This window comes from Gymnogyps californianus, chromosome 2, assembly GCF_018139145.2.
Source record: "Gymnogyps californianus isolate 813 chromosome 2, ASM1813914v2, whole genome shotgun sequence".
Classification (NCBI taxonomy): domain Eukaryota; kingdom Metazoa; phylum Chordata; class Aves; order Accipitriformes; family Cathartidae; genus Gymnogyps; species Gymnogyps californianus.
In genome coordinates, this window is record NC_059472.1 from 25,563,041 (window position 1) to 25,581,804 (window position 18,764).

Consider the following 18,764-nt stretch of genomic DNA (forward strand, 5'->3'; position numbering starts at 1 on the left):
TCTCAAACTTGTCCATGTGTTTCTGCAGTCAGATACATACCCTTTAAGTACACATGGAAGTATATGTTGGGAAAAGATAGGCAGGAGGGAATTTCTTCCAATTATGAAGCTTCCCATCAAACAAATCACACCCAACCCTGTGAATAGGTTAACGAACAAGTGGGCATGCTCCAAGGAAATGAAAATTTGAATGTACATTCAACGTGGTCTATTCTGGAAGGACCAAGAGGAGAAAAATACTTTTAAGTTACTTAAAATACTTCAAGTGTTTTTGTCAGTAAAACACCCTTGTGCCCCTCAGCCTTGCTGAAGTGAAGGCATCGTATAGCAAACCTGGTACAACTCAGACAATTTTTAGACAATAAATGTATCAAACAACTGAACTTTGGAAAGAGCATAAACTTATAAATTCATTTTAGTCACATTTGGAAAAATAATTTTGGCTAGGATTAAAAAATGGAGGAATTCTTTTTTATGTTGAAAGTTTTCATTTAGCAAAAGAAATATTTGGTTTAGGAAATGTTGAAACATCATTTGTTAATATTCCCAGACAGAAACTCATCAGCTCTTGGTTTTGAACTGGGGTTTCTCTTTTTAAAAATTAACTTGTAAGCCTGTGTGGGTGACAAAAGGGAGTGGAGGTAAAGACCACTTGACTCACATCCACCAGAAAAAGAATTGTGGTGTGAAGATACGGCTAGGGAGCTGTAAGTTGAGATCTGCCCCGTAAAGGAGAAAATGTGCTCATTTTGGCCAGAGCGCTCTACAAAGCCCTTCTTTCGGTATGCACACGCATCCCAAGCTCCAGCCTGGATTCCAAAGGCTCCTTAGTTTTTGAATAGTCTCAAAAGTGTGTTAAAAGCTTAACAAAGATGACAAATGTTGCCTTTAAGGTTTTACAGGCCTTAATCACACAATCTGTTACACAGAAAAGGGCCTTTCTATGTTCGTCAGAAGTAGTGCACATTTATATACTATTAAGTATAAAAGTGGCCTCAATAATTTTACACCTATTGGTGAATGTGGGTGAAATTCTTTATCTCTAGGAATGCAGGAGTTCATATCAATTTATCATAATTGGCTTTTTGACATCTGTGAATTTCTGATATTTTCCCAGCTATTCCATTTCTAAGTTACAGGTTTTTCACCAAATTGTTCCTCATACACCTTTTTATTCTGCATAGAAGCAGGTAAGAGTGGTCTCGGAGAATGCCACAAAGGCGTTCAAAAGGATCATGTTAGTAGGTTAGGTCCCAGTCCTGCGGTCTCCTTGTACCCCCAGGAGAGCTCCATGGATTTCAGTGGCATTTCTCATGTCTGCCAACATTCTCCTGTGTTACTCAAACTACAAGATCAGGGCCTTGGTCAAAGGAGAGGGTCATGGGTTTTTAAGGGATCTGCACTAAAATTTTTGTCATACTTTTTATGTCTCCAATGCAAGTGCGGTTAAATAACCCATGGACTACAGCCACTGAACATTTCACTTTTAGCTATCCAGGGGTGAATATTACCATTTATTTGGGGACTTGTCAAAGTATTATTTTCATTACACTAATAAATACTGTAAAAGTCAAAATAAAAAATGTTATAAGTTCTGGAACATGTCTTATCTAAATCTATATGATCTGGAAATATTTAGCAAGGGAGTTCAGTAATACAAAACAGAAACAGAAAGGGTCCCGGGTAAAGCCTTAGGGAAATGCCAAACTATTAATTACACATTAAGTGGATGGTTTTTATTTTTCTGTTGAAACAGCAACTATTCAAAGTCTATGCTACAGTGCAACAAAAATTATTCCCTGGTATAACTTAGTGTAGAAGTCCAAGCTATTTTGATCCCTAGAGTCAAAGTGCTTTAAAAGATGAAATAAAATTGTGTTGGGATTTTTTTCAATTAGGAAATAGGAGAGACAAATTCTGACCCATTAGCACAGAACTTGGCAAACACTAATGATAAATCAAAGCTATGCTCTGCAAATATTCTTGCAAGTTTAACTGTATACTTGCAAATTCTTTTTCTCACCTAAATGATTTTCCCAACTTAAATTTAATATTGGTAAATGTCACCGATACTGCTAACAGTTCTGATGAAGTCAAAAGGACTGCCCTCATCTGTAAAACCGCCCATACCTGAGAATGTTTGCCCAATCAAGCCCAACAGCTGTTACATCTTGTTGCTTGCACTGCTGGCCATCCCTTTATATTAATTATAAATAATGAAGATTATCTAAAAAGGGATCCCAAAATACTTCACAAGGCATGGCCATAAGCCTGTTCACACTCTGTACAAACATGGGAATCTTGCTTTTCTGTGCAAAGCCCCCTGCAATACCCAAGTCCTTCTGTACACACTTGTGTGTGTGTTTACACAAAGGCACAAGCTACATCATCGAAATGGAGACACTTCCAGGATGGAGAAGAGCCTCTGATCAGAGGATGGTATGCTCCTTTGCTCTGGGGAAAAGGCTACATTTTGGTCAGGACATGGGGGTAAATCCTCCCCTAGTATGTAAAGCACCACGGGATCTTTAATGTCTAGGCTGAGCAGACATGACCTCAGTTTTCTAAGGTTTCCTTAATTCCTCAGCTCCCACCTGTGAAAGGTCACAGAGCAGTTCCAGTGTTATTGAATTTGTGCTTTGCTTCAGATTTTTGGGAGGACTGTTTTGGGTTTTAGGGGATTTTTTTCATTTGACCAACCTGTTTCCTCCCCAGATTTGTCTGGTCCTCAGAACCATGAAGTCAGTTTCTGTGAGTGCCTTGGATGCAGGGTGGGGGAAAAGAGGTAATCTGGAATCTGAAACCAGACAGGACACATCATTTCATCAATCTGTGCTCATCTGTGTCCTTTTCAGCCTTTAATGAAAGCAGCTTGGAAGCTGCAAAAGTACAATAATATAACCATGGATCAATTTTGACAGTATGGAGGGGAACTGGAGAAGTCAATGCTCATGCTACCCACAAAATCAAGTGAAAATGAAGATACAAATCTCTCTTAGAGCAAAAAGACTTCCTCTACTAACTATAGTCCTTCAGGTATCCTGCTGTGAATGAAACCCTGTGTGTTGAACTCCTCATCCAGCACTGAAGGGAACTCAGGAGCCCCTGAATGACCAAGAAAGTGGAAGAGAACTGGGTAGAAATTTATAAAAGAAATCCTCAAAGATTCCTGTTTAGTGGAGACCCTTCTTCTTCTGAGGGTTCCCACCCAAGAAAGATGTACCTGTCTCTTTGTTCATAGTGATTTCTGCCAGCTGTTGCAAGTGAGCAACTGCCTTCCTCTAGGTATGATTAGTAACCTACCTAAGCATCTGGGACTCTTAGCACTGTCCAAAAACTAAGATTTGCAAAGGTGTATGAAATTTATGTGACTACAAATTAATAAAGCTCCCATTTCAAAGGACTGCAATTTTCAGGACAAACCTATGATCCCTTCCCAGTTATCTCCTGAAATCCATAAAACTGCTGCATGTGAAAGAACTGAAAAGCATGAAGTCCTGCTCAGCAGAGAATGCACTGTAATTCATTGACTTGGACTTGGATGCAAGCTACAGTGACTCTAATGCCCTGCAAGTCTTCCATCAGAAAGTAACACGCCGGTGATGAACACTCCTTCCAAATGCACATTTTTACTTTTTTATGTGTGTGAGCATTCTTCTTTGTGGTCTCCCAGGGAACCTGAGAGAGGATTTTCATTATCTACCCTCACAAAGTCCTCCCTCCCCACCAGGATATTATCCACTTGACTCACTAGTTAAGGTCAACATAACCTTGAGGAAGTTATCACAGTAAAGCCACATGCATTTGTCTACACTAGGAGGAATAGCCCAGCACTCTGCTTTCAGGAACTTCACAGACCTGAATCAGGTGAGGTCTCATAAAGTGCCAGGACCAATTTAAACCCACAGCTGATCTGTGTCCACTGACACAGAGGGCTACCAAGGGAAAACAGGATGGAAGTCATTGCATAATGGTGGAAGGGAGGGACTGTCCATAGTAGTTCACCATTCCAGTTTAAAAAGTCAAAATAAGCTTGCCAAAAGATGTTTTATCTTTTTGCACTGTCTTATGTTGACTTTCCTCTGTCTGCCTCCTCCCCCAAGTTCCACTGGTTACATCCTTTTCTTATTACACTAAAGTCAGAAAATGGTAAAAATACTTTCATTTCACCTATTGACCACTCTTAGATCTCATAGTCCATAGCTCCTGTAATGAAGTCCTCAGGCAGCATTTCCCTGTATCCTTATCCGAGTTTGGTAATAAAGCATATCTTAAGCCAACCTCCTTTTACAATATATGAACTAGAGCTGGGCAAGCTTTTCATAGCAAATGTTTTATTTAGTGGATTCAGTCTTTTGTTCTCTTTGTGAATTATTATGGACAAACTTTGACTTTAATTCATCTGGTTGTTATTCACAATTGTTCAAATAACTGTGTCAGTGAACATATTTCAGCTGTTTAGATTGTTCTCAAGTGATTCACTTCAGTTCTTTCTTTTGCTATTTGTTATATGCCATTTACTATTCAAGGGCTGTATTTGGTTTTACCCACCCCACCTGGTGACAATATTACCTGATCCTTAGATCACTGGAAGGTCTATGCAGAGGAGCAAAATCAAAGAGATTTCATAATGCCCTCTTTTCCTACTGTTCTCTGTTCACAACACCCATTTCTTACAAAATTTTGTACAAATATATAATAAGTATCTGTGATGAGGCCTATTTTTCACAAATAGCCTTTCAGTAAAAGTAATCAGGTATCCCCATGTTAACGGAAACTATTAAAAGGTCTGAGAATACCATCTAATTGGACTGACAGCTTCAGTCAAATATCTAAGATTCCACCTGAAGTAACAAGGCAATGGGATACCAGACTTCATTAGTTCTATACCTCACTGAGCTCCTTCTTTTGTTGAAACGAGCATTTCTAAATATTTTTGTGCAATATTCATCTGGCTTTATTGTGAACTAAATAGCATATGTATCTTCAGATTATCCAGTATAACTGCAGAAATACACAGTATGTTCCTGCAAGTATAAATCCAGAGACAGAATATATCTCACTAAATCTATTTCAAATTATTTTTATTTTTATGCTTCATATAATAATATATTGTGCAGATAATAACAGAACATGCATCTCTTTTTTTGCACTTAAAGAGATTCCCAGAAACTGTAAAACTTTTATCTAAACCTAGATTTGACGTGCAGCAAAATTAGAGTGTACCAGTTCAGGACTTAGTTTTGGTCCATATAATCTGTATTATGTGCCTCATGGCTCTGAAAATACAGTTTCTGCAATGGTTTTCTCCACACATGCACAAATAAACAAAAGCAATACAAATTTGTCAACAAGAAAATAGGCTAAAAGAACTACAGTGGGCCAAATTCTATCCTGAAGTCAACACTGGAGCCGCAGGCACTTTTTTGTAGGGAGACTTTAGCCTCTCAGTTCTCACATTTGAACAGAATGTTTGGTAAACTTTTTCTAGGATTCAAAGCTTTTCTTTTGAACACTAATGAACTGTGATTCAGTGAACCCAGTAAAAATACTTCACCAAAATCTCTTCAGGTGCTGCAAATATTTGAACCTGTCTCCTCTATCAGAAGCTTCCACTTACTGACTGTGTTATGTGTTCATGTGTTTTCCTTTCAATCTGTTAAAGTTATCAGCCATGAGAATAAGTTCTTCAGATTTCTGCTGAAAAACCTTTAGCTTTAACATTTACTGCATTTTTGCAATTTATCACTCTTTCTACCCTAGTATAGCATGAGCTCTTCAATTTGCTTAAGTAAATATTGGCAGCAAATCAAAGAAAGTACTGTAAGTCCATGGAACACAATTTTAAACTAACTATGGAAAGCATGCCAGGGATAGCCATGATGTTAAATGTGTTAGGCTCACTAATTTTCCTATGTGGTATATTCTTGCCTGACTATATGCACACAAAGGGGAAAACACAACCCATGAAATGTTATATTGTCTAGTTCCTACAATGTCTTCAGAAATACTCTATTCATTTTCTTTCAAGGGTCATTACAGCACTATTTAGGCAGAGCTGGCAACCTGACTAATGACATTTGTTAATCTTAGTATCACATTTCTGTAATATTTTCATTAGTTACATTTTTCTCTTAGGTCTATATTTTCTAGGGTTGTACTGTAACTTTGTATTATGCTTCTTTGGTTACCAGGAACTCCAGCAGGGCACCAGAAAATAGTACTATAAAAGACAATTGGGATCCTGCCTGTGAACTTGTCTGGACTTGCATACATCAACCAAAGGATATTTCCACCAAAGGGTGGCTTGCCACATGCTAGGCATGAGCTGCGTTTAATTCAGCAGCAACGTGGTCAGGACCCTATTAAGCTCCCTGTGGAGTTACTCTGGATTTATACCAGTGTGATTGTGATTAGGATTTAACTCAGACTGCGAGATCTAGCTGTAAAAATTTCTCTCCCTCCAATTTCCAGTGGCTGCAGAGTTCAGTCTTCTCAAACACTTATCTTTTTTTCCATAAATTGCATGTAAACTACATGCAGGTACTCCAGAGCATATGAACACATTTAATACTCAAGACTCCAGTGTTGTCCTAAAGGAATTGTAATAAATAATGGAAAACCCATGACTTACCAAAAAAAAAAAACCCAAAACTGTAATAATCCATGATTCACATTTTCCATCAGAACTATACAGAAAATACAGCTTTGCTGCAGGTGCAGTTTTGCAGATATTGTCATTTCTTGCCTGGAAAACAATCACAATTCATCATAATGATTATAAAATGCATGATTACATAAAACTTCATTTTACATTCATAGGACAACTTTGCTTTTGCAGCTCAACTTTCATTGGCTAGTCTTGGTTTTCCCATGATGGATACAGCACGGACATTTGTAAAAACAAATAACAGAAGCAAATTTAAAACTATACTAAAACTAATAACCTGCATTCAGAATCATAGAGGAGCTTGGTGCTTGGGTGGTAGGCAAAGACAACTGCTCACACGTTGGTCTCCAACAAAGAGAAAATCCTCCCAGTTTTCCTCCTGGAGGAAACCTTTTTTTTTTCCCCTTGTTTTTGGATAAATATAGCCTGTGATAAAGTCAGCAAGCACCAGCCAAGTCCCCCCACCTCCGCTTCTTTGTGAAAGTGTACCCCTCATCGAGATGTCTGCCCATCTCAGCCACCCTCGTTCCTCTCCAGTTCTTGCCTGCAAGCACAGCAGCTTCTCCTCCCTCTTCTCTGCCCCTCATCCTCCGCTAGCTATGTCTTATCTCTAGGAACAAATCTTTGGCCCTCTTTCTCCCATAAGAACCCCAAAGTATTGCCAGGTCTCAAGGCTGGGAGGTGACACACCGAGGATATGAGGTAGACATCAGTGGGTGCCCTGAGTGGGTGGCAGGGTAGGTGAAGATGATGACCGGATGAATAGCCAGTGTGTGTGGGAAGGGGACAGGAGCTCAGCGGTGACAAGGACCTGTGGGGAAGGAGGTACAGAGCCTTCAGCAGTGGGGTCCTGCGCCCAAAGGGTGCAAGGTGGGGACAAGGCAGGTTAGGGGCACGGCCCTGAATTCAGACCACTGTTTGGCTGGCGGGGTTGCAAGGGACACAAAAAGAAGGAGTAATTCAGTACCTATGACCAGGAAGGTACTTAGGAAAAGGAAGAAAAGGAAAGAAGGAAGAAATTGGTGAGGAAGAAAAAAGACAAAGAAGTCAAAATCAAGACCACAGATACACAGATATCCTAGGAGTATTTCAGCTGCCTGGAAACCACTTGCAAACAAAGGACACAGCTGCTGAACCTGGTCGATGCCCAACCCAGAATGTTTTACCTTTATGAAATTAGTATCTCTTGAGGAAAGTTATTTTCTTTCCTAAACAGCTGTTCAGCTCACTACCTTTTGCTTCAGTGGCTCTGCCCAGCATTTGCCAAAGCGCTGAGTCAAAGATCATTGCTCATGTAGCTGTAGCTAAAAAGACTTTATTAAGCTAATGATCCAATGCCATTCTTTTCCTCAGTCTTGGACAACATTGCATGTATTTATCCCTTTGCCAACTCCAGTCTAGATTCCTACCATGCACTGTGCCAGGGCCAACGGGAGAGGCCTCACAGGAGCCTGGGTGAAGAAGATGGATGCCTGTTTCAGGGTGGACTTCAGCAGTACCCACAGAATGAGTAGATGGTTATGCCTTGCAGGTAACCAATAGTTACAACTGGGATTATCTACAAATAAAAATACTATGGAGCTGGACCTTCTCTCAGATGTATTCCCCAGATAAATGGTAGAAAGAAAAGAGATTCATTAATCCCAGCCCATTGAGACAGACATGAACAGCTGCATATCTGAACTCTAGTCTTCAGCAAGCAAGATTCACTAAGCCAGGCAACTTTGTGGTTCTGACAATACAAGAAGCAAGGACTGAATGCCGAAAGCCACAGTGCCTGAATTGTAGGTGCTGACATAGAAACCAGCCCCTCCACAGCTAGGCTTCCCATGTGTGCAGTTTGAGTCAGAAATCCCAGGAAGGGATCCCAACACCCCCAGCACCAAGGGGACATATATCTAGAGCTAGCTAACGTGAAACATGGGCAGCAATAGGGTGTCAGCAGCCTCCTTTCACCCCACAGCTGAAGCTCCTTTCTTTGTGCTGCAGAGTACCCTTCTCCTTGAGATCAAGAGCTCCAGAGTCGCTCCTGAAGCCCTTCTTTCAGAAACTAGCTACAGATCATTATGGTCTTTAAAAAGCTGGTGTACAGAGATCCTACCATCAGTGTTTTATACAGTAGCCCACTGGATAGAGCACTTCAGCAATTCTTTCCTCTGCCTGAAAGGTTCAAGCTCCCTGCCCTAACCACAAGACATCCTTCCAGGCTCTCAGGTGAAAATCGTGCAAGCATGGCTGCGTATCCTGCTGGGACACTCACCTGGAAAAAGTGGGACTCATGTTCCAGTCTGTGCTCCAAGGCCTGCAGAGATGTTTTCCTAGCCATTAATTATTCAATGTGAAAGAAAAAATCACTCTAAAAACTCTTGGAGAAGTATGTCCCTAAAAACACCTCAAAGATAATTCCATTAATGTAACAACAAGCATTGAATGGTAGCCATTGAGTCTTGGTTTCTTTTTTGCACGACAAGAGGAACTGAGAACACCTCTCCAAACCAGAGAGACTAAATCCTTTTCCTGAAATGGGTGGGGAAAATAGTTCTGGATTTTTTTGAGCAGGGGATGGAACTGAACCTGAATTTTCCACATCCTCAATAAGGGCATTAATCTCTAGGCTTTGGGGGTGGGGGGTCGTAAAAGAAGATATAGTCACAACTTGTGAAAGAAAGGAGGCTCTCTTGCAACCTTTTCAGGATTTATTGATGTTGTTGTCCCTGAGAGCTGGGCTCTGAGAATATCTAGAAGATCTTTCCCATTTGGAGACCTAATTCTAGATCCCCACCTGGTTTAGGTGCTAGGACTCAGATGGCTATGAGCCTGCCTAGCAGCAGAACTGCAGGCAACTGAGGAAATATGAGATTAAAAAAAGAATTAGGCACCATTTGCAAAATCCCCAAAACTCTGGCTCTGATGCTGCTGCCTCCCTGAGGTGCTTAAAACCCATCTAAGTTTTAGGTACCTAAATCTAACTAGAGTGTGACCTTCAGCTGCAGATGTCCTGATTTGTTTATGTTATTAAGAAATGCTGACATTTATTTGAGTGAAGGTGATGAGCTCTGTCATGCTCACAGTAAGATAATTCATGTCAGTGCTCACAGGCAGCCATTATGTAAGGACTGGGTGGGTGACTTTACCCAACAACAGGAAAATACATACTACCTCATCCTAGCTACCAGCAAGTGTTTGGGAGACCTGTCTAGTTTCCATGTTTCATAGAGTTATCATTGGGATTGCTACTACAGAGACATGTATTATGCTTGCAATTCCCCTTAATCAGAAGAGAGAAAATGAGATTACTTCCATGAGGGATATTACTGTTTATTTCTCTTCATGCTGCTTTTCTGGGTCATGATTTAGATGAAATTTCAGTAAATTTGTGTTCTTTTTGTCCTGTAGACTTTTTCAGACTACTGGTAAACCCACAGAAGTCAAGAAGAAAAAAGAAAGCCTACAAAAATACATACCGTACAGAAAACAGAACTATCATCAATAAACAACCAAACAAGAGCAAAATATGGAATCAGAATCATTTGGAATCAGAATATTCATTTAAAGAGTTTCAAAACAACAGCTTGCTCTCTCCTGGACACAAGCAATTTTCAAATGTAAAACAGGTTTGGAAGGTGTCATTCACTTTCAGTGGCATTAGACATGGAGAGCAAGGAGCAGTGGGGTAAAATCAAAACTGACATAGATCAGGAGCACTTAGAACTTGCTATCTATAGAAATGTGTGCTTTATTTCCATCACAGATTAATGAAACACCTCGCAAATGTTGTGCATTTGTGGAGAGCACACAGGTCTGTAGGCAGCATACATATTACATAGTGTGCACTACTCCTGTGCATTGCTTTCGAGCATCATCACCAGAGGCTTTTTAAGACTCTGCAGCCATGGAATTAGCTGTGGTATTGCCAGCCAGCTGTGTATCCTCCATGGACTTTGCAACAAGCTATAAAAGCAAAAAGAAAAACATACTTTGCCAGCTCCTCACAAAACAGAGCCAGCACTTTAAAACCAAGTGGGTCCTTTTCCGCCCGGCAAATCTTGAGGTCGGCCTCACAGGTCACCATTCGGGATTACGTCAGGGACCAACCGGTTGGGTTCAGGCAGGCTCGGCTTGGTCTGGCAGGCTGCGTGAAGTGAACAAAAGCCAGACCAAGACAAAAAGTTGAGGGAGTGGGATAGGAGGAAATGAAGAAGACTGTTCCAAAGGCTTTTAAATTACGATGGCCATGTTGTTGCAATACTATTGGAAAACTAAATTAATTGCTCCCTTCCTTAGCCCCCTCCTGCTGTGGCTATATTTCTTTTAGCTAAGGGCCTGAGTCAGTAAAGATGCATCCAATTTCCATGCTGTCCAAACGCTTGTAGTCACTGCAGAAGCCAGATAGAGATTTCAGTAAACTGAGCTTTCATGATAAACAAGGCTGTTCATTAGGTGGCTCTTGGCCTTCAAAGTTTTCAAGACAACAGAACTACTGGGAGGTCACAAATTTACCCTAGAAAGGGCTGATTTCCACAAAATTCTGCTCACCTATTTTCTTAAAAGCAGAGGACTTTAAAGAGTTTCTGTTCAGGAACCCAAAGGCTGAGGCACCTTGACTCTACAGTCACTACTGATAAAAAAGCAGACTATTATGTTTTAGTTCACAGTAACATTACTGAAAAGCCAAAGGTTTCCTAGGCAGTCTAAAACCACATAATAAAAGCAGTGCACATTTTCTGTAGAAGCCAGGGGCTCTGTAACTTCACAATCCATAATACAATTTGTAAGGATGCAGCTACATGGAAACCAATTTTTTTAGTACACCACAGTAAAAATCATCTAAATTTTGCACAACATTTGAGCTTCACCTGGCACAGGTTGCCAGAATCTCACTGGTAGCATTCCAAGAAAACACTGCTTGTTATATATGAGATCCACCGCCCTTTCTTGAGTTGTTCTGTAGCCACTAAACACCCCATGAGTGCAATGACAGCCATGTAAGCTAGCAAGTTCCCTGTACAGCACAAAGAACTATGTTAAAAGAAATTGAAATTGTAGAGCATGAGAAGTTGTGAATTTCATGGTGGATTCCCCTTCCCTTTGTTTGCCCTTCTTCTGCCCTTAAACACCCAATGTGTCTGTTTAAAGAGTGAGGTTTGTTTTCTGTTTTGCGTTTTGTTTCCTCTTACTTTACTCATGTAATTCGTTGCAGACTTCAGGACAGTAACCTCTGTAGAATTTGCTAGTGGCCCACAAAGCTAGCATAAAATAAAAAGTTACAAGTCCACATAACCTTAATTTTATGGTTATAAGCTATATTTACTGCTATATCATAAGTTTGAAAAGACTGCTAAGTGTTCAGTGTGGGAATGCAGGGAATTTCTCTTAAGTTAGTTTTATGGAGAAATGTGTTGTTAAACTGTAGGAAAGGTTACGGTCCTTTCAAGTCCTCCAGAGCAGAATGTCCATTAGGCGTTTTTAGGGTATTTATAAAATACCCCAACCACTCCCTCAGTATCATTCATTGAAATTCAGATTCAGGACCTTTGCTCTGTTCAAGTCCCTTTGGTTTTAACACTGTAAACAAACCTGAGTGAGAACCCTATCAAAAATCAAGGCGGGAGAATTTGCTTTTTAACTCTTGCCCACCTGCACTTTTTTAACTTTGCACGTGTTTCTCATCACAGCACACAAATATGGTGCAGCCCAGTGAGCATACAACGTACTAAGCTGAGACTTCATCAACAGGAGAGATGGGAGGGCTCTTAGTACTTCTGTCCTGATTTTACCTGATGAGCCTGGGCAGCATACAACCTCCTGGGTGCCTCAGTTTCCCCACCTGTAAAACTACAATGATAGTACTGACTTCCAAACATGCTGAATCCTCTTGTGACCTGCCAAAGAACAAATGCTAAACAAGAGAAAGTACTGTTGCTCCACCCACCTCTCAGCCTCCCCTTCTCCCCCCAGTCCCTCACTCTCCTCTTCCAAGGCATGTGCCCACTCAGTTTGCTGGGTGGCCACACAATAAGCTGGACTACGCGCTGCCTGCAGAGAGACCTAACGGGATGCCTGTGTTGTGTTGTGGAGTCAGCCTGATCATGTACAGTAAATCCACTGGCTCCAGAAAGCGGATTGGCACTGCTGTTACGGGACAGGACTGGCCAGGATGTGGGGACAGGGTCAGAGGACACTTCACCTGCCCTGCGTGGTAGCTACATCCCTGTCTGTCCCCTGGATGTGCTCCTGATGTGCAATGTGGGGGACTGCAGGGCTTGGGGCAGGGATGGCAGGAGAGACAGAAACCTGCCACTGAAGGCTATGCACTGCCCATGGCTGCCTGGGTACCACGTAGCTTCTTGGTGTGATACACTGCACACCCCTGCTTTTTAAAAATCTCCTTTCTTATATCCACTTTTTCAAATTAAGTTTGTCGTTCACATCTACTGCAAATGATGAAGTTTCTCTCTTCTTGTTGCTCACATCATTTTTACTTTAATTTTGCATTTCATTTTTATAGGGAACAGTTGTATTATTTTTTATAGAATGTCAAGAGGATGTCAGCCTGAAACAAGCGTTTGCAATTCAGCCTACAGTGTCATTTAAAACAGGAAAATAAATTGTGTGATAGGGACACTGAAGAACAAATGCTTTCTGGCATTAGTTTTCTCTTTCAGGCATTAGGGTTTTTTAGAGTGCAAGGAAAAATTCCTTTTATCTTCCAACTACAGAGTTTGCTAGCAGCGTCTTTTGGTTTTAAATGACTGATAATCTACCCTCTCAGTGGAGGTCATTAAAATAAATTTTAGACCGGCCAAGCAACCCCTTGAAGTTCAGTTTACCCTCTGCCAGATTGTCCTAAAAACCGGTAATGTCACCCTGCAATGCCCTCTGCTGGTGGACGCGACTTGGAGCTGGAAGGAGAGCTACCAGTTTGTGTCCTCAAGCGAGGAACAGATACTTGCCATGAGATGGACTGGATTTTCACCTATGTGAAATCCTGACCCCGCTGAAATCAGTGGGGTTCTAGCTTTTAATTTTCACTTTGCCCTTAATCATTCCCCCTTTCGAAAACCGCACTGTTATTAACTACACTGGAAAAAAACTCTTTATTTCAAGTCCAAATGAAAACCTCATTACTGACTTACAGACATGAAGATCTCCTTTTAGCATTTATTGAGCTCCTAGAGAGAGTTTTTATAAGGAGGCTTTCAGCTGCAAAAGACACTGTTCCTCTTGACATTCTTCTAAGTAATTTTAACTGTAAAAGCCTGTACAAAATCACACATGCAAATAGCATTCATGTTACACAGGTGTGATTCTGCCTAACCTATTTTCACTGAACAGGACTCTTGTACTGAGAAAAGGAAGCCAGGCAAATGCTGTGCAGTAAAACAAAGGAGTGTATCTGGAACCTGATGTGTGAGAACACCAACCCTGTCAACTGCCACCTCCGACTCCCTCTGAGATGCAGCATCCTGGGGCCTGAGGAAGAAAAATCTGAATCGGCCCTGCTGAGGAGTGGGATACTCACATGCAATTCACACAAACAGCAATCTTCCCCCTCACATGCGTACTGGCGCCACGACCCCATGGTTTATGGACTAGTTATTCCCAGCTCAAAACTCATCTGGAGAATCATCCCTGAAAAATATTTTCCAGCCTTGGCAAGGGTGATGTAACACTATCGCTGCTTTGGTTTCGGCTCCTGTGTCCCTCAGCTAGGATGGTCTTGCATGTTGTCTCTCACCACAGCTGTGCAATGGGCAGCAAGTAGGAAGGATTTTTCCGCAACAGCCCCCGATCCTCTCTGCTGGACGCTTGCTCCTTACTACTCATGTTCCACAGCTTAGGTCCTTCCTGGCAGGCCAATTATTTTATATTTACTACTAATTATTATTTCTATCTTTTAAATGGAAACATTTTTTCCTTGTGATGAGATATTTCCTCTGCATTAACCTGCTTTATCACCGTGTGCCTCCCTCTGCCCTGCTTTACAGGGACAGACACCCTTGGTGCCAGAGAATGCAGGTGCAGTAAAGCCACACAGTGCCTGGCAACACCGTTTTTATTTGAAGTTACACATAATCATCATTGATTTGGAAGTGTGACCTCCTTGATACACAGCCTTACAAGCTAACAGTTTTTTTCCAGAAATGACTTTACAATGTTTGTTATGCCCTCATGGAGATCGAAATGTCATGGTTATAAGCAGTTTTCAGGACTATGCCAGGTTCATTAAAAGGCCCCTGACAAGTATTTTTTTGCTTTCTATACTGTCCTGAAAACCTTCTGCTTCCTTTGGTAAGCACCACAATGGCGCATTCGTTTGAAAATGAGCACGTGTGGCTACAAACATCCAAAAGTACGTTTACTCCTGACAGCAAGGGCTCAGATTGTCACTCTGGACATTTACCTGCTCTTCTCAGGAATATCTTCCTTTGCAAGAGAACTGGGTAGCCCAGGGACCAGGTGGTGGGTGCTCACATACCCTAACCCTGAAATGATTACTTCGAGGGAAGGTTGGAAGTAACTCAAAGTTGTTCCAGTCCTGATGCCGGTCTGGTCCCTCATGGGTGAGGCAGCCGTGCCAGAAAACTGAACTGAAAATCCACCCTCTGAGCTGGCACCTTTTATGGAAGGATCGGCGGTGAAGTCCAAGACTGAACTGCCTCCAGCTTAAACTGTCCTCTGATCCAAGGCTGTCTCTCAACATCACAAACGAATAACGTTATATGAGGAATCTTGCACACACTGCTATTTTTGCTGCCAAGCGGTCTTTCAAGAAGTTGTCTCCCAGTCTGATATCTTTACACAGAATAATTTCTTGCACAGAAATGCTTGCTAGTGGTTAAATTATGGCCAAGAATCTACATTCGGCCTGAATTTGCTCATGTTGATGCATTGTACCACTACTGGAAAATAAGTGTGGTGTCACTCAAAATGGTATTATACTGGAGTGTGACCAGGAACAGGATTAGAGCAATATCCTGTGACTGGGAGCAAGGAGTTGAACTGATTCTACATTTGCTGGAGGCAGCAGAACACCTTGGTGAGAGGCAGTCACTGTGCTACCTCCATCCCAGCTTCTGGGGCAAGAGATGGGAAGGCAGAAAGGGCTGCAACATGCCATCACCACATCGAAAAGAAGAGTGCCTCCCTGCAATCATTTCCCTCCTGGCTGGCAGCGGGTAGCACTAGGAAATGACAGCTTTGGTATACCGTGGCTCTGCTGACCTCTATCATCACCCAAGCCCTGGAGAGTTCATCATTCAGAGAAGAGGGCTGAGGAAAGCTCTGCTCAACCTCAATTAAGGCGCTCTCTGGTTCCCAGAGAAAACAGAAGAGGCAAATTAACATCCTGCCCTAGGAAGTTTTTTTGTTCTCATCACTGTGGTGGCAAAATCCAGTTTTATCAGCACTGCTGAGAAAGCTTGCGGTAGCTTGAGGATTAGAGAACATGATGGCTTCCACCCAGGACAGCCTTCCAGCCTTCTGTCCTGTCTTCCTAAGGATACACCGAGAAAGTCTCAAAAAAAAAAAAAAAGTAAGCATCATCATCAGACAAAGCGGTCATTCTGTACTTTTCCAGCTCTCAGCAGTCAGTAACCTTTCTGTTTGCACCAATATAAGTCTCAAGCAGTCAGTGGGAGACATGATTTGCACAAGCAAATTCACTCATTTCCTAAGACAGGGCAAAATTCAGGGCGTGACCTCAACTCCTTTCTCCTGGCCACAGCTTAGCTGAAGGCCCAGTATGTCAGATTCACCTCAGTGTGATTCCAGGGACTGGTCTGGAATCAATTTGACCCAGTAAGTCTCTTTGATTGCATCAGGCCTTTCAGAAGTTTTGAACAACAAGGATCTAAACAGCAGGCAGCAATCTGCACAAAAACAATCTTTGCAGTTTAAGGAGTTTTAAAGGTCTGTGACTTTTTTTTCTTTTTTTTTCCCTTTTGGTTTCAAATGCTTTCCAACTGAGCAAATGCTGCAGCGGGTTCATGGGAGAAGGCCTTGAGGCACCCCTGACTTTGGCACCATTATCCCATAGACACTCCATACATTTTTGGCACCTTGCAACAGACACATTGACAGCCACAGGATTGATGGAAAGGGAAAGAAGCTGTTTTGCAGTCAACAGAGAATGTACTCAGATTTCTAAGGCCATCTGAAAGAATGCCAGAATGATACTGGATTTCGGCATTCTTAAGCTCCTTTAAGATGATGCAGCAAGTGGTCTTTTGCACATGTGATGATGTATTTCAGGACAAGAGTTTCTTCAAGATTTTCCAAGCCTGTGGGCTCCTGATCCTTTTTCAAATTACAGAGATGATAGCATACCAGGGAGAATTGTGATTAGTTTAAACTCTCCACAGCTGCAAGAGATGAATGCAAAAATTCCACCCAAAAATCCACTTCTTCTGGATTGAATTTACCTACACGACACTGAGTCCTGACCAAGGGACCACTTAAAAGAGCTGGAGCAGCATCAACACTATTTAGTTTCTTCCATCACATCAACCCAGGGAAGGCTCACAACTGTTCTACCCAACACATCTCCCCCAGCAGCACTGCCATGATACAGGCTGGGGTATTAACAGAGCCCTGAGATGCGTGGGGAGGAAAATGGAATGATGAAATAAAAGCTTAAGTACAAGGGAATTCAAACAGGGCTTGCAACTCATTACTTGGAATACCAGGAGAATTGTAAAACACCTTGTAACTGAGAGGCTTTGCTTGGAGCTGTTAAGGACTGCAGCCCCCACTTCATCATGGGCTGACAAATTTTGAACAGTCTTGGCAACTGGGGGGTGCGAGCACTGAGCTTTCTGTCTCAGCTGACCTGAGGAGATGGCAATGCTTTGTTTTGCTTAACAAGACCTCTCTCTCTCTCTAAATTGCTTCCTTGGGTTTCTAATCAAATATAATAATATATAGCATTCACCTCCATCGTTTGTCTCGAAGCGTCGGCACTGACAACGCTGGCGGTGTGCCCACCTTGAGACATTTGACCTTCCGTTTGTCTCTGAAGACAGAGGAGGCCGGAGCACAGATTGGAAGGCCAGTGACTGACACCTCCTACACTTGTCTGGATTTATTAACACGGTGATAGGTGAGGCCCTGTTTTATGGGACCTTCCTCAAAAACGCTAAATAAAGCGCAAGAAAAAAAACATCCCGCTTGCTTAAGTTGTCTCTCTGTGAAGGAAAGGGAAGCCTGCAGTACTACTGCAGAAAGCCCCAGAAACCCCACGGCCAGGCGCGAGGCGGCACAGGCCCACAGCCGCTTCCCTCAGTGCCCCAGCTGAAACCGGCCAGAACCGGCCACCCCCCAGCCCAGTACTGCTAGCGTCTCCCCATCTGTGCAAGAGTCTACCCCAGCTTCCCTAAATACTGTCAGGGATGTCTGCTTGGGAGCATACCTGTTTTTAAGGGGACTAGGGCCATTCTCTCAACAAGTGTTTCTGATCTACGCAAAAAAACAGGCTTCTGCCACAGGACTTAGCAAAGTGTAACCATTTCTTTTTGCTCTAAACAGACCGATATGCAGCATACTGAACTATATTACAAATACATTAAGCATAAACTCTATTTTATGTCTTTCACTCCACCTCCTGAGGAGACATGCCCTCATAGTTGTATCCGGTAACGTTTCCCTGAAACGTTCCTGACGGCGGCCTGGCCGTGCGCCTGCGGCCCGTTCTGAGGCAGCTGGCCGAGGCGGAGCGGCCCAGCCCGGCGCTTCGGCGCGGCGGCAGCCCGGGCAATTAGACCTAGTGCGGCGAGGATACAAATTTCAGCATGCGTAGTCGTGGCCGAGTGGTTAAGGCGATGGACTAGAAATCCATTGGGGTCTCCCCGCGCAGGTTCGAATCCTGCCGACTACGGCCAGAGCTTAGCGGTTCGGCGCTCTTTTTTTTTCATTCACTCCCGTCTCCCGGGGGCGGCGGCGCGGCAGGCAGGCGGGCTGAGGGCCCGGCGGCCCGGCCGCGGACGAGCTCCCCAGGCGCCCCACAGGCGCAACCCACACCCCACGGGGCGCGGAGACTCCGCCCCTGCCGGCGCCGGGCGGTGCGGAGCCGCCTTGGCAACCACTGGCGGCGGCA

At 42.8% G+C, this 18,764-nt stretch overlaps 1 non-coding gene across 1 annotated transcript; it reads left to right on the forward strand.

Moving 5' to 3' along the window:
* Positions 1 to 18,463: 18,463 nt before the first annotated feature.
* TRNAS-AGA (transfer RNA serine (anticodon AGA)) lies at positions 18,464 to 18,545 on the forward strand. The gene has a single exon. It is a non-coding gene; the product is annotated as a tRNA-Ser (tRNA).
* The last annotated feature ends 219 nt before the right edge of the window (positions 18,546 to 18,764 follow it).